This window comes from Papaver somniferum, unplaced genomic scaffold, assembly GCF_003573695.1.
Source record: "Papaver somniferum cultivar HN1 unplaced genomic scaffold, ASM357369v1 unplaced-scaffold_81, whole genome shotgun sequence".
Lineage (NCBI taxonomy): Eukaryota > Viridiplantae > Streptophyta > Magnoliopsida > Ranunculales > Papaveraceae > Papaver > Papaver somniferum.
This window is the reverse complement of record NW_020651082.1, coordinates 5,417,604-5,444,320: the sequence shown is the minus strand read 5'-3', so window position 1 is coordinate 5,444,320 and position 26,717 is coordinate 5,417,604. Positions and strand designations below refer to the sequence as shown.

The window sequence follows — 26,717 nt, the reverse complement described above, 5'->3', positions numbered from 1 at the left end:
ATGAAACAATCACTAAAATGAATTCATCTTAATAAAAATTCTGGAGAAAAAAGAAATCAAATAAGGGCAAGCCGGCTATTTCTTGGAATAAGGTTGGTAAACCTAAAAAAGAAGGGGGTCTAGGGTTCAGAGATCTTAAGTTGTTTAATAGATCATTACTAGCAAAGTCAGCATGGAAACTCTGTACAGATCAGGCTTCTGTTTGTGCTAAATCTCTCAAATAAAAATACTTCCCGAATGGAAAAGTTTTCAACATTAAAAATAATCCTAATTCTACTTGGTCTTGGAGAAGTATAAGCTCTGAGCTTCAATTCATTAAAAAGTACAGCTGTTGGAGCATTGGAGATGGTCGTGACATTTTGATTTGGAGTTAAAAATGGATACCAGATTTAGATGCTCCATCTTCACCAAAAGTGACTGCCAGAAATGTTCAAGACTTTACTCATGTTTACCAACTTTTCTCAAGCTCTGGAGGATGGAATGTTGATCTTGTTTTTTCTCTCTTTGAAGTTCTAGTGGCAAGGCTAATACTTAAACTGAATGCTCAGCAAAAAGATAGAATGGTTTGGACTCTTGAGAGAAATAAAACTTTTTCTGTTAAATCTATACTCAAGATACTCTGGAAGCTACCTATGTTACCAAGAATCACACAATTTCTCTGGAAATGCCTCATAGATATACTGCAAACAAGAGACAAGTTGTTTTATGTTATCCAGAATGGGGATAACAATTTTCCATTGTGTAGCCATACTCTGGAGACTTCTACTTATAGTATTCTTCACTGCAGTATCTCTAGGGCAGTACGGTTTGCTGTTTTGGGGATTCATATACAAAGTGATGATGATTTGGTTGAATAGTTCTGCTACTGGTTTGAGAAATTTTCAAATAATCAGATTCAACAAGAGGAAGTTTGTAAAATAGACATTGTAGCTTGGTGTATTTGGTCTGCTCAAATTATCCACAAGATGTGATGTAGTGTTCAAAGGCCTGAAGATTTCTCCAGACTCAATTATCTACAGATCAAATACAGAAATTGAGCTCCTCCGAATTAAACTTTTATCTGCTACTTCTCAAGTTACTAAACAAAATACATCCAACATACATTGGTCTCCACCTCCTAGGGGGACCTATAAAATAAACATTGGTGGATCTTTTAATTATTCTCTTAAAACTGGAGGCATTGGTCTAATAGCTCGTGATTTTGCAGGTACACACGGGGGTTCCAAATGTATCTATCTAGAAGCAACATGGAGTCCAAAGCAAGTGGAATGTAAAGCTTCATGGAAGGCAATGCAGTGGGCGAAAGAAAGGCACATAAAGAGAGTACAATTTGATATGGACTCGCAAATAGTTGTTGATGCAGTAAACAAAGATAATATGAATGCAGACTGGAGGATTCGTAATATGATTCTTGATATTAAGTTTATTTTCAATAATAACAGTTCTTGGTGTTGTAGTTATGTGCCTAAATAAAAGAACAAAGTAGCAGATATTCTAGCTAAATTAGCAAGAGCTAGTGGTCTTACTGGTGTGTGATTATCAATCATGGCTGATGAAATCTTATTTCAAGTTCAGGAAGATGCCAAGTTTGTAACCATTGTAACTTAATCAATAGAAAATGCTATATGAACCGCTTGAATGACCGCAAATTTGATGTGGCTATCTACGTGTAGTACATGTCAACATCTTTACTATTTTTCGCTAGAAAAGTAATATTTTTCTTTTTTATGAAAGTAATCACTGCATCTTCCTCTTAGCCTCTTTTTGTTTCTACAACTAAAAGATCCATTACAGAAAGATCCATTACATTTTAGGGTTCTTCTTTTCCTGATGATCGAAGTATCAATTTTTAACCTTGATTTCACCATCTATAAAGCCCAGAACTAATTCGAAAAGCTATAATAGATTTGAGTCTTCAGATAATCTTTTTGAATTTTGAAAAGCTATAACAGATTTGAAATCAACTGTTTCTGTTAATTTAAGATAAAATGAAGTACACAAAAAGGTGTTAAACATTGAGATCTACATAAATTGAAAAATCCATCTTCATCAAAGTTTCCATATGCAAACTCTTTGGTTTTGCCTTAATTTAACTACAAGTTTTAATCGCTGAGTTTTGTCTATATAAATTGATTCGTTTCAAGTGATAACGAAGTTCTCAACAACAAACATATATTTTGTTTAAAACTGAAGGAGTAGTATAAATAATTCCTTAATCTAGATGAATGATTATGATCATGATATATGATGTTTTTTTCAATCTGGAAATGGTATATAATGTAGAACTCCATTACTACTAAGTTTATGAAATTGATTCGTATTAGACGACGTGGATAAGAAAGAAAAATAACACTCTGCCACGACGTTTTCCACGTCAAAATTGATGTCATTCAGCTGTCATAGAGCGGTTCAAGAAACACGATTGCTTAATCAATATAATCTTTTTTGCTTCAGAAAAGAAAAAAGAATACCTCTATCTTTTAAAATTGGAAACAATTAGCAAGTTGCTTCCATAAAGGGACAGTAATTTATATTGACTCTGAAAAAGTTATATCTTACCCTTCAGAATGTATTTATGTAAAGTCAACCAAAATAGAGTGCATTTATAACATTTCCACGATTTTAAAATGAAAAGGCCAGCCCTTCCGGGGATGGAAGGAGCGTAAAAATCTCCAAACCTTAGCTTTACTATTTCCATTCGTCTTCTCCAAAATCTCCCCTTCTCCGCCTCATTTTCATTTTCCTGTCATTTCATCCTTCCCATTCATATAAACTTCCAAAATTAACAAACCTAATTTGATACATGAAGACAACATTCGTTTTTTTTCATCGCGTAGGGACTCCCTTAGGTCGTCCAAGAAGAATGCTTTCATCACTTGATGCTTTCTTTTCTACTATAGCCTTTCCACTGCGCAGATCAATTAAGCGTTCTGATAATGCTGCACCTTCCAAGTTGTCTCCAAGACCCGTGATAGGTAGCCAGGTTCATAGTCCTGCATTCCCGTCCACACATTCATTCCACTAGTATTATCACTCCATAAGAAGTTCCAGAACTCCAGCCTCCCTGCACCATCGGTATTCTTTCCTCCACCAACATCCGACCACCAAGGTTCATAGCAAATACAACCAAATAACACGTTCTCTTGTGAGACTCTTATCTCTGTCTGTACTTATTTCTGCTATTTTAAAGGTCCCGCAACTGCAATAGCATATCCGAATAATATGCACGAAGGCATCGTCATTATCCTCCACCTAGAAATCACGGTAATTATAGATTATTACAATTGTTCGGTTCAAATGAATGTTGCCTTTGTTTTTGGTGGTCCTATCATGCAGGATGCAACCCTTGCCATTTCTCCAGTTGAGCCTCCATTCCCTTCCACAAACAGGCATCATTCACAGGTGGCTTCACCACTATCACCTGCTCGATCTGACCCTTCCCTATGTTTGTATTATGTCCTTAAGCTTATTTTTTCCCATCACAGAAGTGCTTATTTAAATGTTGTTTATGACTGGCTTTTGCAAATTGGCTTGCTTAGGGCCTAGTCTTCCTCCTGAAAGTTCACCTTCAGGTTCTGTGTCAAGGAAGCTGAAGGCCCCATCGTCACCAGTTATTCAGGCATTACCACCTCCATATCAAGCAAGGTATGTAAAGTTAAATTACATCTCACTGTAGGTATACTGTGATTGTTCTGTTTTATGATCTACCAACATTTTAAAGTTTGATTGTGCTTGTAGGTTATACGGCACTTGCATGGACAGAGCCATTAACAAATAGTCCTCCTGGGTCACCATGCGGTTGTGCGGCGACAATGCAAGTAGGGATACGTCTTGGTGTTGCATTGTTCAATTTATTTCCATTGGTTTGGGTTTCCATGAAGCTAAGTCAAGTTCATATCATGGGTGCAAATGCGGATGGCCAACAGCTAGATGAAACAGTCGTTCTCATTGATCTGGTTCCACTTGGAGAGAGGTTTGGTAACACCACAGCATTTCTGACTTTGGAAAAGTTCTGGAACAAGCAAGTTCCTATTAAGGATACCTTGTTCGAAGACTATGAAGTGTTATATGTTCTCTATCCATGTCTTCCTTAACCACCACCTTCGGCACCATTCACTACACTGGATAATGGGTCTCTGTCCATGGAAGTCGTGGAAGGGCAATAAATCCATTCGGGGTTGACGTGAGGAAGAAAAGGGGGCGAGTTGGTGGCACCTTTATAACTGTCATAATCCTATCTCCTATCATAGCTATAGCCTTGTGCTTCATAGTAGTTTGGCTTCTGATATTGAGATGTCGAAGGCATACTAGAAATATTCCTGCAACAGCTCTTCCACTCTTATTGCGGTCTCTGTCAAAGCCATCTGGTACAGCTGGATCTGTGGTATTTGGAAGTGGGCCCAACTCTGCAGTGTAGAACCCCATTTACATAGTAATCCCAATTACCAAGCATGAAGATGATCGAATCATGTAAGTTCTGCACTCCTATTGGATATCACATACTCCCTCCATCCCGAGAAAAGTGATACTTCCATTTTTTTGCCTAGATCAAATTGAAAAAAAGTGTAAGTAACACCTTTTATGGGTCGAAGGTAGTATTGTCTTTCTGATGCCCTAAAAAATGATTTCTATATTTCCAGACAAGGAAACTGCTCCACTTGACTGGCGTTGATTTCCTAAGATGATACTACGATGGGTGACCTCTTGGGGAGTCCTAGTGTTGATTGCTTAAGAAAACCTACCCCAACTTGTTTGGGGCTGAAGGCTTGGTTGTTGTTGGTGGTTTTGCTCGGGTTCTATCTTATTTGCATGAAGACTCCAGCCTCCATGTAATTCATCGGGATATCAAATCCAGCAACATCTTGATAAAACATGAATTTATTCCCAAAGTGTCTGACCTTGATTCAAGCTAGAACAACTTTATGGGAAAGTAATGCCGGCATCTTCTCGTTGAAAGTGATGCCTACAGCTACGGGGTGGTTCTACTCGAGTAACAGGGATGAAAACCTATAAACATGTCATAGACACAAGTTCAAGAGAATTTAGTTTCTTCAACTCGCCCATTCCTCTCTAGTAAAGAAAGGTTAGAGATGATCATCGACCCATCATTAGGGTCAAATGTTCAGTTCGATAGTGTATGAAAGGTAGCAGCAATAGCTTCAATGTGTGTTCAACAAGAAGTCGTGCACAGGCCACTCGTAGGTGAAGTAGTTCAAGCTCTAAAGCTAGTGTGTAACGAGTGAATCAAAATCAGGAGGCTCAGAAAGTTGTGGCCAAGAGGATGTATCAGTTGCGGATACGAAAACAAAGACCAGTAGGGATCCATACCGAGTGCCAGATTCTTCTTTGCATGCACGTTATTTGCTGCTCAATTATAGCAGCAGTCTTGGAGTTCATAGCGGTCTATCTTTATCGGTCTCCGACGTATTTAGTTCTTCAAGAGTTGGAAGACAGTTACCAGGATATTTCAGGAGGTATTCTAGTTCAGGACCTCTGTGAACAGGAAGGAGTAGACAATTGTGAGAGAGTACGCCCCTATGGTTCACCGAAGCTTTTGGCGATGCTTCTATCAGAAGAACAGACAGACTCGGAACTTGAACCTTGCAAATTATGACCCACTTGGTTTGAAACGAATAAGTTTCGGAGGATTCAAAGCAAAGAGACGGGACTAACCATGATTCAACTTTGCAAGCTGCAGCAATTGGATAGCGAGTTAGAGATACTTAAAGTGGTGGTGTGGGTGGGGATTAAAGATCAAGGGCCCCTTTTTATAACGGGAAAAAGAAGATTCGATCCATCAGAGGTTAAGTCGTAAGAACAATTTGTTAGTGTAAATTATAGTTTTATATATCATCATCAATACCCAGGATTCCAGCAGAGGTTATGAAGAGAAACCTCTTGTTTGTTTGTTTTTCTCATTTCTCCACCAGCAGTCCTATTGCTTCTCGAACCAATCCTGTGTCGAGATTTGGAATGACGATTCATCTTAACATTCTGATTCCATGACTTGGTCATAAAATACTCACAATAATTGGAATTCCTACAAAGACGTTACATTTGAGTGGCAGTAGCAGTGTCCGTCAGGTGATTTCCAGCTACAACTACTCCTAACCTTGCTGGACTAGCATTAAAATTCATGGTTCAACGGGTAATTATGATGCTCCCTTCTAGTTAAATCTGATGGTATAGGTGGTAAGTTCTGTGCTAGACTAGCATCAAAATTCATGGTTCAACAGGTAATTATGATGCTCCCTTCTAGTTAAATCTGATGGTATAGGTGGTAAGTTCCGTGCTCGGCTAAGTTGTCTGATATCTATTTGTGTGTCGAGCCTCTTATGTATCCAAGTTCTCTTATGTATCCAAGTTTTGGCTATTCTACTTAACAGATTGTCATCTGGCTTATTTCCTACAGGTCATATACCTCTGACATTTAGAACTCCACCTGTTAGTCTCCCTTGACAAAATCTCGTCACAGGTCACCACTACCAGTTTGCTTTGCTTCTGGGTGAATCATCTTCTACTCCTGGTTTGGGATCTAAAGAAGGAACAGATACTAAATTCTATCATGTCATCACCAGAGAGCAGAATCTCAGCATTTGTGAGTCTTTGGTCTGGCATATTGTTTCTATCTATGAAATAAAGCAGAAAAAGAAACTAATGCCGGAGCAGGATTTTTGTTGAAAGGTAAGTGCATTAAAATCTTAATTTTTCTCTTTTTTTTTTCTCTGTCATGATCCAAAACAAAAGCAAAAAAAGAAAATTCATTCACTCCCGTATTTTTTATGGACAACAATTCTATCATGAATCCTGACCCGAACCACTACTTATAACTATTTTGAGAGATTTCTTGTTTAGTCCACTAAACCCGATCCGGATTAGTGGCTAGTCCAGCGGGAAACAACATTTACTCCCTAGTCCAAAAAATATTTGAAAAGAGTAAAATTACTCTACTAACCCTAACATATAATATACTATGTATGTTAGTAACATATATAATATGTAGTAACATATATACTAGTATTAATACTAGTTTACTAGTATACTAGTATACATATGTAATATGTAGTAACATATGTAACTAGTATACATATGTAATATGTAGTAACATATGTAACTAGTAATATGTAGTAACTAGTAACATATGTAATATGTAGTAACTAATAACTAGTAGTATACTAGTATACTAGTAACTACTAGTATACTAGTATTAATATGTAGTATGTAGTAAAATATGTAGTAACATATATAGAACAAATGTAGTATGTAGTAACATATGTTACTAGTATCAATGTGTTATATACTGATACTACATATTAATATGTAGTATGTTATACATTGGCACTACATATTAATATGTAGTAACATTATTAATATGTGGTATGTTATTTATTGATATTACATATTAATATTGATACTTCATATTAATATGTAGTATGTTATATATTGACACTACATATTAATATGTAGTGTCATATTAGTATGTAGTATGTTATATATTGATATTAAATATTAATATGTTACTAGTATACTAGTTACTATTAGTACTACTAGTATACTAGTATAGTACTAGTTACTATTAGTAAACTAGTCTACTAGTACACATGTTACTACTAGTAAACTAGTCTACTAGTACACATGTTACTACTAGTATAGTAGAGTAGTTACTTAATACTAGTTTACTAGTATACATATGTAATATGTAGTAACATATGTAACTAGTATACATATGTAATATGTAGTAACATATGTAACTAGTAATATGTAAACTAGTAACATATGTAATATATAGTGTCATATTAGTATGTACTATGTTATATATTGATATTACATATTAATATGTTACTAGTATACTAGTATACTAGTTTACTAGTATAATACTAGTTACTATTAGTACTACTAGTATACTAGTATAGTACTAGTTACTACTATAAACTAGTTTACTAGTACACATGTTACTACTAGTATAGTAGAGTAGTTACTTAATTTACGAGTAACATATTTAGTAACATATGTAATATGTAGTAACTAATAACTAGTAGTATACTAGTATACTAGTATACTAGTATTAATATGTAGTATGTAGTAAAATATGTAGTACATATATATAACAAATGTAGTATGTAGTAACATATGTTACTAGTATCAATATGTTATATACTGATACTACATATTAATATGTAGTATGTTATACATTGAACTACATATTAATATGTAGTACATTATTAATATGTGGTTGTATATATTGATATTACAATTAATATTGATACTACATATTAATATGTAGTATGTTATATATTGACACTACATATTAATATGTAGTGTCATATTAGTATGTAGTATGTTATATATAACATACCACATATTAATATGTTACTAGTATACTAGTTACTATTAGTACTACTAGTATACTAGTATAGTACTAGTAAACATGTTACTACTAGTATAGTAGAGTAGTTACTTAATACTAGTTTACTAGTAACTAGTATACATATGTAATATGTAGTAACATATGTAACTAGTATACATATGTAATATGTAGTAACATATGTAACTAGTAATATGTAATAACTAGTAACATATGTAATATGTAGTGTCATATTAATATGTAGTGTCATATTAGTATGTAGTATGTTATATATTGATATTACATATTAATATGTTACTAGTATACTAGTTACTATTAGTACTACTAGTATACTAGTATAGTACTAGTTACTACTAGTAAACTAGTCTACTAGTACACATGTTACTACTAGTATAGTAGAGTAGTTACTTAATTTACGAGTAACATATTCTTTTTACTATTAATATAGTACATATTGATATGTAGTATGACCATATTGATACTATTAGTATGTAGTAACATATTGCTAGTAATATTAAATATGTTGATACTAATTAGATCTGTAAGGGTGTTTTAGGCATTTAGAAAATACACTTTATAATCTCCACAAAATTTTTGGACTAGCGAGTAAATAATCTAGTCAAAAAACATGTTTTTGGACTAACGAGTAAATGTTTTTCGTGGGTGGACTAGCCATTAACTGGGTCATGAAAAATTGGACTAAATAGTAATTCCTACAACTATTTTTCCATCCTGATAAATCCACAATGAAACCTGACCCGAACCACTACTTATAACTATTTTTCCATCCTGATAAATCCACAATGAAATTGAACCCTGACCACATTCCTTACAACATTCTGATGAATCCTACTGTCATCTCTCGCCACAAAATATATGCTAGTAAATATGAAATAGCAGATCGATTGAGAGTCTTTACCCTGTCATCTGGAAAGCGAACAAGGACTCCACAGTCTCGCATAGCCTTGGCAGCCCAGTCTCCAGACATATTAGCTTCGCGAGGCATGTAGGAACAATGAAACGCAATCCATGGAAGCTGTGCTGTGGCAAGATGATTCCCAATTATCCTCATCTTTTCGTACAGTCCATAACAGTCACCTAGCGCATGCTGAATCATAAGCGTTTCCAAGCCACTGAACTCTCCCCTGCACCAGTATCGCCTATACAAGGCATTATTTATCAAGTCGACAGCAAATCTGCAGTCGCTTGACAACTCCAGTGGACAACAGGTGGAATCCACAAACTCAACAGCAAGAGCCAACGCCTTGGTCTCATTAAATTCAACCGTCTCTTCTGCAATGTGCTTTAGCATAATCATCACACACATTAAAGCCTCCCTATGATCATCTTTGAGTACAATACCTAAACCTGTTCTGTATTTGGTTTTGGAGGCATCGCATGCCAATCTCCTCCAATTTGGTCTAGGAGCTCTGCACGCGACAATGTGTCTTGCTGCTGCTGCAGAAAGTGTTAGTGGAGGCAGCCAAAAAGATGGTTTTGACACATCAAAACCTTTGATTTCGTTTCCATAATCAAGTGGACTGAAGACAGGGATGGAGCCGGTTAGAACCCTTAGATATGGACCACACTCGTACTCGTGTAGTACGAGGATACTCCATTCGTCGTTAATCTCAAAAACTCGAGGGAAATTTCGACCTCGAAATAGAGGATAGGATTTGGTATGTAGATAAATCTTATGAATATCACCATATTCAGTTACATACTCGTGTTTGTGAAAGTGGGTTTTGGGTTTCATAAACAAGCTATAATCGGGAGAGGAAAAAGAGAAGAAGTGTTTGATTGAGTTGAAAATACTAGCTCTAGGTGAAGTGATTGAAGATCTAGGTTTTGATAGAAAGGAGGAAGATGAAGATGAAACCAATTTTCCCAGCCCGCGAATCAAACGAAACATTCCCATCTTGCTAACGATAGAAATATTTTCTTCTTCAATTTCCTCTTATGATTTCATCTAAATCTACTCTCCTTCCATTTCTTTCTCTAAATCCCTTTCTTTCCTTCTCTCAATCCCTTTCTAATTCACGTCTGTCTATTTATTCACGAAAATTCCCATCTTTCAAGAAAATTTCACGAAAATTCTAGAACATTCTTGAATCTAGAACATTCTTTTAATTCAAGGGGATTTCTACTTTCCCAGGGTCCAGAGGGAAGGCGTTACGTTGCTGGTAAAAGTGTGGCTCGTGCTGGTCCTCCATCTCATTTGAATTTTGAGTATGCGAATGATGTTGCTGACGAGGATCAGAGTTCCGATGCTACCGCTGGCAAGGTATGATTTTCCATAGACTCGTGAACCATAGTGTATTTAATTGCCCCTTTTCTCCTTTGTCTAATTCTATTAGAGTATGGAGGAAATTATATTTAGTGTGAGACCGCTGCTTCGTAACGATCCTCCTTCACAATTTTTCAGGTGACAAAGAGAAAGAAAATAACCACTTTTCAATCTTTTACCGTAGGTGTTGAGGGAACAGAGATTCCTGAGGAAGTAAACATCCGGGTGAGACCCGTGAATGAGGAGGCCGATGGAGAAGAAGAAGAACTGAGTGATGACGAAGAACGTATGGATTCGTCTCAGCACGATCACGAGGCAGAGGACAATCCCGGTGGTGCTGATAATCCCGAAGGAGATGCCCCTGTGCGTCAAGAAGATGTTGATGGTCCGATGCATCAAGAAAACGCTTAGATGTCGATCTCTACCGTAGGATAGACTCTCCTAGGGTATTAGATGTTGTATCGTGCCTTGGTTCCCCCTTGTTATATGTGTACACAATGAATCCTTGGACATGTGTTGGATGGTGATTTTATGTGTACACAATGAAAACCAGGAGCCTCATATCCGTTTTCCCCTTTCTTTTACCATCTTTAATCTATCTGATAAAAATAAAAAATTAAGTCTCACGCGATGTAGAAAATTCACTAGCAGTAAGATATTCGAATGAACCCTAAGAAAATATGTTTGATACACTTTCTCACATACCATGAGAAATGTGGTGGGTTACATGTACATGTACACGTCCTCGTCCTCCACCTGTCTTTCCTCACTTATCTTAACTCGTCCACCTGTTTGCAACCCCGTTAACACATCTAAAACTCTATGAGCCGTGGATTAATCAATGGACGGTGAAAGATGATATTGCAACACTGGGTATTTAAGTAATTGTGCCCACTAAAATATCATTTCGTCACCTGAGAATTTGACTAAGTATACGAGATATTACCGATTCAGTTGGCCCAGACGAAAAAGTGAACGTGGGCATATTCTTAAATGCATTTCCTCACATGTGCATATTTTTAAAAGGTCTTTTCTTAATATTTTTAAAAGGAGAACTTCGTAATTCAGGGGGTCCAGACCAAATTTTGGGTCGTACCAGAAAAGGGTTTTTTCTTTATATTTTTTTTTTTGAAAAATTTAATTAATCATCTTATATTATACAAAGCTTTTGGTTCGTAACCTAGCGACAAGCTTCTGGCTTATTTCCTACATGTCATATACCTCTGACATTTAGAACTCCACCTGTTAGTCTCCCTTGACAAAATCTCGTCACAGGTCACCACTACCAGTTTGCTTTGCTTCTGGGTGAATCATCTTCTACTCCTGGTTTGGGATCTAGAGAAGGAACAAATACTAAATTCTATCATGTCATCACCAGAGAGCAGAATCTCAGCATTTGTGAGTCTTTGGTCTGGCATATTGTTTCTATCTATGAAATAAAGCAGAAAAAGAAACTAATGCCGGAGCAGGATTTTTGTTGAAAGGTAAGTGCATTAAAATCTTAATTTTTCTCTTTTTTTTTTCTCTGTCATGATCCAAAACAAAAGCAAAAAAAGAAAATTCATTCACTCCCGTATTTTTTATGGACAACAATTCTATCATGAATCCTGACCCGAACCACTACTTATAACTATTTTGAGAGATTTCCTGTTTAGTCCACTAAACCCGATCCGGATTAGTGGCTAGTCCAGCGGGAAACAACATTTACTCCCTAGTCCAAAAAATATTGAAAAGAGTAAAATTACTCTACTAACCCTAACATATAATATACTATGTATGTTAGTAACATATATAATATGTAGTAACATATATACTAGTATTAATACTAGTTTACTAGTATACTAGTATACATATGTAATATGTAGTAACATATGTAACTAGTATACATATGTAATATGTAGTAACATATGTAACTAGTAATATGTAGTAACTAGTAACATATGTAATATGTAGTAACTAATAACTAGTAGTATACTAGTATACTAGTAACTACTAGTATACTAGTATTAATATGTAGTATGTAAAATATGTAACATATATAGAACAAATGTAGTATGTAGTAACATATGTTACTAGTATCAATGTGTTATATACTGATACTACATATTAATATGTAGTATGTTATACATTGGCACTACATATTAATATGTAGTAACATTATTAATATGTGGTATGTTATTTATTGATATTACATATTAATATTGATACTTCATATTAATATGTAGTATGTTATATATTGACACTACATATTAATATGTAGTGTCATATTAGTATGTAGTATGTTATATTGATATTAAATATTAATATGTTACTAGTATACTAGTTACTATTAGTACTACTAGTATACTAGTATAGTACTAGTTACTACTAGTAAACTAGTCTACTAGTACACATGTTACTACTAGTAAACTAGTCTACTAGTACACATGTTACTACTAGTATAGTAGAGTATACTTAATACTAGTTTACTAGTATACATATGTAATATGTAGTAACATATGTAACTAGTATACATATGTAATATGTAGTAACATATGTAACTAGTAATATGTAATAACTAGTAACATATGTAATATGTATTGTCATATTAATATGTAGTGTCATATTAGTATGTAGTATGTTATATATTGATATTACATATTAATATGTTACTAGTATACTAGTTTACTAGTATAATACTAGTTACTATTAGTACTACTAGTATACTAGTATAGTACTAGTTACTACTAGTAAACTAGTTTACTAGTACACATGTTACTACTAGTATAGTAGAGTAGTTACTTAATTTACGAGTAACATATTTTAGTAACATATGTAATATGTAGTAACTAATAACTAGTAGTATACTAGTATACAGTATTAATATGTAGTATGTAGTAAAATATGTAGTAACATATATATAACAAATGTAGTATGTAGTAACATATGTTACTAGTATCAATATGTTATATACTGATACTACATATTAATATGTAGTATGTTATACATTGGAACTACATATTAATATGTAGTAAACATTATTAATATGTGGTATGTTATATATTGATATTACATATTAATATTGATACTACATATTAATATGTAGTATGTTATATATTGACACTACATATTAATATGTAGTGTCATATTAGTATGTAGTATGTTATATAACATACCACATATTAATATGTACTAGTATACTAGTTACTATTAGTACTACGTATACTAGTATAGTACTAGTTACTACTAGTAAACATGTTACTATTAGTATAGTAGAGTTACTTAATACTAGTACTAGTATACATATGTAATAGTAGTAACATATGTAACTAGTATACATATGTAATATGTAGTAACATATGTAACTAGTAATATGTAATAACTAGTAACATATGTAATATGTAGTGTCATATTAATATGTAGTGTCATATTATAGTATGTAGTATGTTATATATTGATATTACATATTAATATGTTATTAGTATACTAGTTTACTAGTATAATACTAGTTACTATTAGTACTACTAGTATAGTACTAGTTACTACTAGTAAACTAGTCTACTAGTACACATGTTACTACTAGTATAGTAGAGTAGTTACTTAATTTACGAGTAACATATTCTTTTTACTATTAATATAGTACATATTGATATGTAGTATGACCATATTGATACTATTAGTATGTAGTAACATATTGCTAGTAATATTAAATATGTTGATACTAATTAGATCTGTAAGGGTGTTTTAGGCATTTAGAAAATACACTTTATAATCTCCACAAAATTTTTGGACTAGCGAGTAAATAATCTAGTCAAAAAACATGTTTTTGGACTAACGAGTAAATGTTTTTCGTGGGTGGACTAGCCATTAACTGGGTCATGAAAAATTGGACTAAATAGTAATTCCTACAACTATTTTTCCATCCTGATAAATCCACAATGAAACCTGACCCGAACCACTACTTATAACTATTTTTCCATCCTGATAAATCCACAATGAAATTGAACCCTGACCACATTCCTTACAACATTCTGATGAATCCTACTGTCATCTCTCGCCACAAAATATATGCTAGTAAATATGAAATAGCAGATCGATTGAGAGTCTTTACCCTGTCATCTGGAAAGCGAACAAGGACTCCACAGTCTCGCATAGCCTTGGCAGCCCAGTCTCCAGACATATTAGTTTCGCGAGGCATGTAGGAACAATGAAACGCACTCCATGGAAGCTGTGCTGTGGCAAGATGATTCCCAATTATCCTCATCTTTTCGTACAGTCCATAGTAGTCACCTAGCGCATGCTGAATCATAAGCGTTTCCAAGCCACTGAACTCTCCCCTGCACCAGTATCGCCTATACAAGGCATTATTTATCAAGTCGACAGCAAATCTGCAGTCGCTTGACAACTCCAGTGGACAACAGGTGGAATCCACAAACTCAACAGCAAGAGCCAACGCCTTGGTCTCATTAAATTCAACCGTCTCTTCTGCAATGTGCTTTAGCATAATCATCACACACATTAAAGCCTCCCTATGATCATCTTTGAGTACAATACCTAAACCTGTTCTGTATTTGGTTTTGGAGGCATCGCATGCCAATCTCCTCCAATTTGGTCTAGGAGCTCTGCACGCGACAATGTGTCTTGCTGCTGCTGCAGAAAGTGTTAGTGGAGGCAGCCAAAAAGATGGTTTTGACACATCAAAACCTTTGATTTCGTTTCCATAATCAAGTGGACTGAAGACAGGGATGGAGCCGGTTAGAACCCTTAGATATGGACCACACTCGTACTCGTGTAGTACGAGGATACTCCATTCGTCGTTAATCTCAAAAACTCGAGGGAAATTTCGACCTCGAAATAGAGGATAGGATTTGGTATGTAGATAAATCTTATGAATATCACCATATTCAGTTACATACTCGTGTTTGTGAAAGTGGGTTTTGGGTTTCATAAACAAGCTATAATCGGGAGAGGAAAAAGAGAAGAAGTGTTTGATTGAGTTGAAAATACTAGCTCTATGTGAAGTGATTGAAGATCTAGGTTTTGATAGAAAGGAGGAAGATTAATATGAAACCAATTTTCCCAGCCCGCGAATCAAACGAAACATTCCCATCTTGCTAACGATAGAAATCTTTTCTTCTTCAATTTCCTCTTATGATTTCATCTAAACCTACTCTCCTTCCATTTCTTTCTCTAAATCCCTTTCTTTCCTTCTCTCAATCCCTTTCTAATTCACGTCTGTCTATTTATTCACGAAAATTCCCATCTTTCAAGAAAATTTCACGAAAATTCTAGAACATTCTTGAATCTAGAACATTCTTTTAATTCAAGGGGATTTCTACTTTCCCAGGGTCCAGAGGGAAGGCGTTACGTTGCTGGTAAAAGTGTGGCTCGTGCTGGTCCTCCATCTCATTTGAATTTTGAGTATGCGAATGATGTTGCTGACGAGGATCAGAGTTCCGATGCTACCGCTGGCAAGGTATGATTTTCCATAGACTCGTGAACCATAGTGTATTTAATTGCCCCTTTTCTCCTTTGTCTAATTCTATTAGAGTATGGAGGAAATTATATTTAGTGTGAGACCGCTGCTTCGTAACGATCCTCCTTCACAATTTTTCAGGTGACAAAGAGAAAGAAAATAACCACTTTTCAATCTTTTACCGTAGGTGTTGAGGGAACAGAGATTCCTGAGGAAGTAAACATCCGGGTGAGACCCGTGAATGAGGAGGCCGCTGGAGAAGAAGAAGAACTGAGTGATGACGAAGAACGTATGGATTCGTCTCAGCATGATCACGAGGCAGAGGACAATCCCGGTGGTGCTGATAATCCCGAAGGAGATGCCCCTGTGCGTCAAGAAGATGTTGATGGTCCGGTGCATCAAGAAAACGCTTAGATGTCGATCTCTACCGTAGGATAGACTCTCCTAGGGTATTAGATGCTGTATCGTGCCTTGGTGCCCCCTTGTTATATGTGTACACAATAAATCCTTGGACATGTGTTGGATGATGATTTTATGTGTACACAATGAAAACCAGGAGCCTCATATTCGTTTTCCCCTTTCTTTTACCATCTTTAATCTATCTGATAAAAAAAAAAATTAAGTCTCACGCGATGTAGAAAATTCACTAGCAGTAAGATATTCGAATGAACCCTAAGAAAATATGTTCGATACACTTTCTCACATACCATGAGAAATGTGGTGGGTTACATGTACATGTACACGTCCTCGTCCTCCACCTGTCTTTCCTCACTTATCTTAACTCGTCCACCTGTTTGCAACCCCGTTAACACATCTAAAACTCTATGAGCCGTGGATTAATCAATGGACGGTGAAAGATGATATTGCAACACTGGGTATTTAAGTAATTGTGCCCACTAAAATATCATTTCGTCACCTGAGAATTTGACTAAGTATACGAGATATTACCGATGCAGTTGGCCCAGACGGAAAAGCGAACGTGGGCATATTCTTAAATGCATTTCCTCACATGTGCATATTTTTAAAAGGTCTTTTCTTAATATTTTTAAAAGGAGAACTTCGTAATTCAGGGGGTCCAGACCAAATTTTGGGTCGTACCAGAAAAGGGTTTTTTCTTTATATTTTTTTTTTGAAAAATTTAATTAATCATCTTATATTATACAAAGCTTTTGGTTCGTAACCTAGCGACAAGTTGTGGCTAAAAATGGGTGACCTAAAATCACCGAATTTGAACACTAGAATCCTGAACATGCTGATTATCTAGAAAAACGAAATCCACTGGATAAATAAACTTATCAACCTCAACTAGAACATCCCCTACGACACCACGAGATACTTTTACAGACCTATCAGCTAACTGTAGGGTCATTTTGGTCGGCTTCAACTTACCAAGACCTAGATGGTTGTATACATGATATGGGAGTAAGTTTACACTGGCTCCTAAGTCAAGCAATGCCTTATCTACTGAATAATTACTGATCACACAAGATATAGTAGGGCATCCAAGGTCTTTATACTTAGGGGCTGTTTGGTTCAGAATGATTACCTGACCAGCTAAAAAGGCTTTCTTAATTATGGACATTAATCTTACGCTTTCGTGTACAAAGATCTTTAAGGAACTTGGCATAAGCATGCATTTTCCTAATTGCTTCTAATAAAGGGATATTAATGTTCACCTGCTTAAATATTTCCATTATTTCATTGAAAGTCGACTCTCTCTTTGTTGGAGCTAACAACTGAGGATATGTGGCTCTAGGCATAAAATGAGACCTATCAGCAACCGCATTGGCATCACTATAAACTTTGTCAGTATCTTCATCTGGTGATTCCTCTTGGTCCTGTTGGGAACTAGAAGGTGGATTTACAGTATGTCCACTATTAGGCATGACTACCTTATTATATACCGTTTTACCACTCCTAAAGGTTGTGACAGAATTCACTTGATTAAATTTTTCTCTCTCCTTTAGGGTTGGGTATTGGTTGACTAGAAAACTTATCTTTTTCTCTTAAAGACTCATTGATAATACTAACCTGGTCTTTTAATTCGGAAATAACATGACTGTTTTCTTGTCCTATCCTATTACTAGCCTGTAAACTCTACTCTACCGAATACTGAAACTTTGCAGTCTGCTGGGTTAACAAGGTGAGAGAGTCCTCTAAAGTGATGATCTTCTTATCTGAAGGGTTTTTGAAACTGTGTTTGACCTGAAGGATTCTTAGCATAGCCAAAACCTGGGGGAGCATTAGAATTACTAAACTGACCTTGACTCTGGCCCTTAGACCATGAAAGGTTCGGATGGTTGCTCCAACCAGGATTATAAGTTTCCGAATATAGGTCAATCTTCTGAGAGTTATCAAATCAAGTGTTATTGTAAATAACATTGGCTTTCTCTTCCATAGCTCGTCCTTCCCAAAAAGGCTCTATTCTACCACTAATATGACCCAATCTAAGGCTTCTAACCTTTTTGATATCTCTGCAATTTTGGCATCTAAGTCAAAAGATCCTTCTACCCTATTGACATTTCCTATTCCTAGAAGAATTGTTTTCTGGAGTTCCCTACTATTTTCCCATTGTTGGGTCTTTTCGGCGATGTCATTCAAAAATTTCATCGCCTGGTTAACAGTTTTATTATCAAACCCTCCTGTACATAAGGACTCTACCATGGTTCTTGTTGGATAATCTAAACCCTCATAAAGGATTTGAACTAACCTGACCTTTTCTAAGTCGTGGCAAGGACATTGTGACAATAAATCATTGAACCTTTAATACATCTACAAAGATTCTCCCTCTAATTGAGCTAATGTGCATATCTGCTGCCTAATAGATGATGTTTTGTGCCTAAGGAAAAACTTATTGAAAAATGCGGATGTAAGTTTTTCGTATGTTTCAATTGACTCAGAAGTCAAACTATATAGCCAACATTTGGCTTTATCTTTCAGTGAGAAAGGAAATAACCTAAGTTTTAGTTCTTCATCATCTAAGCCTCTAATTCTTAGGGTACTGCAAATTTCTTCAAAGTCCCTAACATGAAAATAGGGGTTTTCATTTTCCTTCTTAAAAAGATCGGGAGCATCTGTAAGGTCCCAGGTTTCAATTCAAAGTTGCATCAGTTTCAGCTAACTTAATGCACAAGGGACGGTTGGTCCTAGTAGGATTTAGAAAAGCTTTCAAAGTTTCCATTTCTGGCACTATCGGAATACTAGGGATTGTCTCCTCAAACGGACGTTCAAAACTGGACTTTTCGAAAATCGGACTTTCTAAATTAAGGTAATCGAGACGCTTAGTACTACTAGGTTTTTCTTTAATAAATCTACCTACATCGTCTCTTTTACGTTCAGGCATGCAAAAGAATAAGGAAGGGGATTCTAAGCAATCACAAAACAAGGCTGACTCAACCAAATCAAGCATATTGACTTCTTGCAAACAAAAAGCATGATGGCTCCACTTAGATTATTTCTAGACCAGCTTCTACTCTTCTGAAAGGCAACTAGGTATAATTTTAGCAAACCTCTAAAGAACGAGTTAAGCTAATAAGATATCGAATATAGTCCCTTTGGACGACTTTCCTGCAAGCTCGTTACCTTATCTGTCTCGCTCTAGTCAAAATTTTAAGCTTAGGTTCGCGATTGGTATCGTTTTCCTAAGGCGGGCAAGAAGATAACGGTGATGAAATCCGAACCCTTATATTATATGGTCTGTCCTTGCCCTTTATTAGGAAATTAAAGTCCGTATTCAGTCCTCAACATATACGCAACCGAAGGAATATAGTAAATCCGCTGACAGGGGATTCGTGGGTGTTCAGAATCTTACCTCCCGTTCCAGACGAAGGATGAATCGGTTGTAGTCGACTCTGGCCATCGACTCCAATGTCAGTGTACGGACCCAAAGTGCATAGACAATATCATAATTGTCTTCCTTCTCTGCAAACAGTTTATATTGAAAAACACCCTTCTGTAGGGTACAAAAATAATGTTCAAGAATATCCAAAGTCCCAAAAAGTCCAAAAACAAAAGAAAAATTACAAAATTAAAAATAAATCCTAATACAGTTTTTTTTCTAAAAATAAAATTGTCTTCTTTTTCGTTCTTTTCGCTTTGGTCTTTAGCTCCAAGTCTTTACGAAATTACCACACTCCCTGGCTCAATTTTCTTTTCTATTATACATTCAAGACCTGCAACCAAAAGACAAATACCCAAGAAAACGTAAAATAGAACAAAAATAAAACATAAAAAATAAAAATCTAAAACATAATCTAAAAACAAATCCGCGTCGGCAGCGCCAAAAATTGATGTTATTTTTTTTGTTTTTTTTGATTACACTGAGATTTTATTGATTAAGCAGTTCTAGGCACTGCAAGTCTGTGTAACAGAGAATTAAACCATGGAGAGTAATCTTTATACTCTTCTAGGAAGAGTTTGTCTCGCCTAACTTTTTTTGCTATGCAATCTGCAATATTATTTGAGTCTCTCTTCACATGAGAGATCTTACAATTCTTAAAAGATGAAACTAGAGTTTTAATACCTATAATAAAGTTATTATTCTCCCATATAACTTGGAAACTATCTGTGACGATATATTGCACAACAATTTCCGCATCTGCAAGGAGATGGACTTCAGAATTTCCAAGATCTTTAACCCAATTAAGCGCTTCCAAAATTGCCATACATTTGGCCGCCTCAAGGTCTATCACTCCGTCTCCATACGATCCTTTGATTCCATCTTAGGTACCTGCACAAGACAAAAGCACCATGCCAGTGCCATAATTGTTAGTCATATAGTCCTAAGAAGCATCGACAATTACTTTATATTAGTGCTATCATAACACGCACGCGCGATGCGCCTGCCGAAGATTACGTATCGCTTCAGGCTGTTTTGTTAAAAAAATCTTGCAAAACATAATCGCAGGCACATGCAACGCATATAACCAGTTCTAAGAAAACAAAATTTCATTGAATTTACATGTTCCAAGCTTATAGATCTACCAATCAAACTTTCATCCAAAACCTCTCAATTAGAAGTAGTCATTTACATAAATAATTTTCCGGCTTCAAATTAAGGAGATTGAATGTTTAACTGCCACCCGTTGTGGCATCAATCAACTGTCAAATTTGAGAAAGGATTGTTGGCTGCCATCCGTTGTGGTATCAATCCACTGCCGAAGTCGAGTTTGCTCGATGATTCTAAGGCTCTGATTCAGAGTCTCCATTGCTTAAATTGCTGAAAGAATGACAAAAATATAAGGCACCAATTAGATGAATAGACAAATCATTCTCTCGTTTGACCACGAGTACTACTACGCGATCATGTATCCACCTTCAACCTGCGCCTGCAACATCAGTTATTCGGTTCAATAGAAAAAAATACATTCAAGTTCTGAATAATTTAAAAGGAAATTTTAAGACAACAAATTGACCAATAAAATTCATATAAATATGAGCGAAGAAGAAAAATGTCCACATGCACTTCGGGGATCAAGATCTTATTTTTTTCCCATCAAATCCTTCAACTGACGTTTTCCTTTTGCGGCCCATCCAGTACATTTTGTGCAAGACATAAATGGCGATCTCTAAAAGCTATTGTAAGTTGTAACCCCTATTTATTTATTTTAACTTTTGATTTGTTTGACCTGTACTTTCATTGTAGTAGGTATCTATAAAAACTTCATTTCTTAAAATTACAAAATGGTAGTTACCTTTAAACTAGTTTTTCAATCAACTTAACGTTTGGGTGGGAACTACAAAATAATAACGCAACCTGCAAAATGACATTGAGCTATCGATTAAAGCAGTAGTGGATAACGGTAAAGCATCAAGTAGGTGATTCAACCGCAAAAATAAATAAAAATTACTTATTTGTTAGCACGTTCATAAACGCCATTTTTCGAATATGAAGAAATATAACCTTTTTCCAAAATCGTGCTCCTATGATCTGACTAATCCCTAGGTGAGTCCCCCAAAATACATTGATTATATTAAATCTCTCATTCTCTTTGGAATTATTTGTGCCTTAATTTTGTTCAATTTTAAGTTGTATTTTGTATTTGAAAGTTTGTACTATATAATATTTGAAACTTCTTCAGAATCTAAGTTGCATTACAAGGTTTTTCGAACGAAAACTATACTTTCATTAGCGATTTGGTCAAGTGCATAATCCCACAACACAGTGTCAACCTCCCAAATAGCCTAGAATTGAAGATGTAACTGAATCAACAACAGCAACATCACCCGCAAGGGACTGATCTCAGTCCCTCTACAGACTAAAACAGTTCTCAAGTGTCAAGCCACATTCAATTGCACCTCTCTACGACACATCTCGGGGCCGTATCTTTTCCTCCTTTTGCTGACATGAGGTTCCCTTTATTCTATAATCACTCTCATCCGGAAAAACCTAAAATCCGAAGCCCAACTCCCACCTACCTCAAACATCTTCCAACACCAAACAACCCAAAACTCAACCAACTTTCCCCTCCCTAACAATGTCAATCCTAGCATGAAAAATCCAGGGAATAAACCAACCACCAACGACACACCACCTAAGAGGATTAATCTCTATGTATAAACCGACCATCTTATTCATCTTAGAAAATTAGCTAATAACAATCAAATGCTTCGCATTTCTCAAACATTGCAATTTCAGAACCACTGTTCTGTCCCCAAAATTGGAAGAAAATGAGGCCTTTTCTTATCATAGAATAGTGATGTTAACATACAAATCCTAAGAACCCACCCCCAGACCCAGATCAACCATAGATTTACACCGGTATATATGGTCCACCACAACCGGCCGCAAGGAAATATTTTTGGCAAGATTTCCCATCCCTATTCCCCAGTACATCTACTCGGATTATCATTTGAGATTTTAATGAAGTAACGGACCAATACGAAAAGAAAGGAGGCATACCAGTCACATATGCTCAAACTCAGCTTTTTCTTAATCTAATTGATCAGATGGGATTCTTAGACCTAGGATTCCGAGGCGACCCTTACACTTGGACAAACAACCAGCAAGGCCAAGAAAATATATAGGAATGCATCGATAGAGCTATATCAAACCAACAGTGGAGAACCCCAATCCTCACGCGGCGATCACGCATTTTCCACGAATGGCTTCAGATCATGTCCCTATTCTTCTACTAATCAAAGCCCTGGACTGGAAAGGAAATAAGAACTAAAAATTCGAACATTTATGGTTATCTCACCCGCAATTACAAAAAGTGGTCAACTCAGCTTGGGAAAAAATGCATGAATCAGACCCCTCCTTAAGTCTCCAACTGAAGCTCATATCAACCAGCGAAACCCTGACGGAATGGAATAAGGTAACCTTCGGCCATTTACCTACGCAAATTAAAAAATCAAGCAGGCACAACATCAATGTGCTACATAGACGGGCCCAGCGCTGGAACAGTATCTCCTACAAGAAAAATAGTTTCTCATAGATCACCTCACTCTGCTAGATGGCTATGCAACCTACTAGCAACAAATATCTAGAATACAGTGTTTGCAATCGGGAGATTGAAATACAACATTCTTTCACACCAAGGCTAAAATTCATCGAATGTTCAACAACATACACCAACTCCAAGATCAAAAAAATAGTTAGATCCATGATAAGAATGCAATGATCAAAATTATGCTAGATCACTTCACCGATCAATATACAGCACCAAGTACAAGAATTGATGACTAGTTGTTTGAAGATATTACCCCGAGGCTAACCTATCAACAATGTTCTCTTCTTACTTCAGAGGTGACCCTGGGGAAATAAAAAAAGTGCTCTTTTCCATCGACTCCGAACGTGCCTCAGGACCAGACGGCTATACTAGCAGATTCTTCAAAGTTTTTTGGGAAACAACCCGGACACAACTAATTGATATGGTGCGCATATTTTTTTAACTTCCTTAACATACACCCACTCATAAGTCTATGTGGGTGATCGTGAAACAACAATAAAAGAAGACAATTGCAAGAATGTACGTAAATGTTTTGGCGAGATACAATCATCGACACTGTATCGATTGAGTTGTGTAAGTGTTGAATATGAATTACTCAGTAAACCATGTTGGATGTTGAAGAAGAAGAGCCTCACTATTATATTTGAATCCTAATCCTACACTATGGAATCTTATTTTAGAGGAAATATCATCATGCTGCGATAAATTCAAAGAGAGGAAAAACCCTAATTACACCAATCCACCTAAATCTAGGTGTCATTCTTGAATCAGGGTTCATGACGGAGCAGAGAGGGAGGAACAAAAGGGAATGGATTGAAGGAGAAGAGGAACATATTTTTAGGGTTTTCGTTTGGTGGCTTTATTAAGACCAATATGACTATGCAATGTCACTTATAAAATTATCTCAAAAATCTTAGTCGACCATTTAAGACCTCTTCTCCCCTTCCTCATAAGCCCCTACCAACGTTCCTTTGTGCCCCAAAGATCTACTCATGATAACATAGGAATCGTCGGTGAGCTTTTCTATTATATCAAATCCTCTAGCCGAACCAAGGACCCAAAAGTGGCTTTCAAGCTAGACATACAAAAAGATTATGACTCCTTAGATTGGGGATTCATTAAACGAGATTTTAACAAAATGGGTTTCCCACAACTCTTTGTGGACTATAGCATGTTGTGCATCACCACAGTAACATAGTCAGTCAACATCAACGACACTCCGCACGGGTACATTACCCCCACTAGATGAATTAGGCAAGGTGATCCCCTCTCTTATTATATCTTTATTATCTGTGCAAAAATCCTCTCGACAAATTTGGGAAACCTAGAAGCGAAAAAAAAGTTGAGGGATTGCGCATCTTTGGAAAAGCACCACCCCCCAATACTACATCTCATGTACGTGGATGATCTACTAATAACATATAAAGCAACAACCGACGGCATAAACCAACTCAAGAACTTATTGCAAGCTTACAGTACCTCAGCAGGTCAACATATCAATACCTCAAAATCGAATATCCATCACCCCAATCTCGAACAACATCAGGTAATCGAACTTCAACAAACTTTCGACATTCCAACAACATCAAACCCACCTACATACGTAGGAGTACAATTTAAACAAGGAAGATCATCTCAGTATATTTTTCCCCTTCTTCAGCGACTAGCTCGAAAATCAAAATTTTGGATGATGAAATACCTAAATTAGGCAGGAAGATTAGTTCTCATTAAAAATTCTCTCAAACCTACATCCAATCATCTCATGCAAACGCAATTACTTCCAGCTCATATCCACCAAAAAATGGATCAATAACTAGAGACTTCTTCTGGGGACACGACTCAACCGTAAGGAAACTTCATCTAATAGATTTTGATAAAATCATCAAACCTAAATCAAAAGGAGGATTGGGAATTCGAAGCAGCAAAGAGCATAAAAAGGCCCTACTTATGAAAAGAATATGGAACATACATGAGAAACCAAACTCTATAATGGCCTGGTTGTACAACGAGAAATACCTTAAACACCAACCAATCCTCCGAAAAATCCCTCCTCCTCCCTCGTCCACAAGCCCCTTATAGAGGAATCTGTCTTCCTTCATACCAACCATGAAAAAACATCTTTCTCACTAGACCCCAATCCAAGCAAACTGGATCCCTCACTTCGAAAGTAACATAGACCCAACACTTTTCTACCCCAAAAAATCAATAGCTGATAAATTGACTCATTAACCCGGTCTTGGAACCACGAAAAGATGAGCATCCTCCCACCAAACACAGTGAAAAGAATCGTAAACCTTTATCTTCCACATGAGAACCAACCAGATATAATAATCCGGCCCTTCACAAAATCAGGAAAATACACGACAACTTCGGGATACAAATTCCTAACAGACATTTCAGATCAATTGCAACACAATCCATCACCCCCTCCAACCAACTTCTAATGGACACTCCCCTATCCACCAAAAGTACAACTTTTTTCTTTTTCTGGAAATCACTTAACGAGGGCCTACCAACCCTCCAACTACTCAATCATATCCACCTCGCCAACTCCAATATTTTCCCCCAATGCAATTCTGACCCTGAATCTGCAAATCATATCATGCTATATTTTCCAATCGCTACGGATTCTTGGAACCTACTACTTCCTCGGATATAGGGTATCTGCCCCAAATGACGGTTCCATATAAAACCAGTGAGCTATCAACCATCTGAGTAATAGAATATGGACAAAATCTTAGTTATAAAGTAGGTCACTTAATAGTCGGACGAAGAGAGTATTACCTATATCACATTGATTGATTGACCACGGAGTACGTTTTGGTCTAAAATTGTGTAACCTCGCATTACATCATTACCCACATTAAACTTTTATTATATTTTAAAATCTTGAAAATATCACTTCCAGAGGTAGTCAAGTAAGGTTTTTTTATATATTTTTATAAATTTTATATTAGGTATCGCCGGGGGCTTATGGCCTCGGCTCAACCTCTTCAATTGACTTGTGTTGTTCTTTTTTGGTCATCTGGTGAATATCCTTCCATGAATTGACATAATAATAGGCGAATACCCACATCGTTATTTGTTTGGAAAAATATCCATATCAAATAAAAAATCCCTTCTTCAAGTGAGTCAAGAAAAATCAGGGATCAGAGAAGA

General features: G+C 36.1%; 1 pseudogene; it reads left to right on the top strand.

Annotated features, from left to right (window-relative positions):
• Positions 1-717: 717 nt before the first annotated feature.
• Positions 718-5,523, top strand: LOC113345211 (annotated as a pseudogene).
• The last annotated feature ends 21,194 nt before the right edge of the window (positions 5,524-26,717 follow it).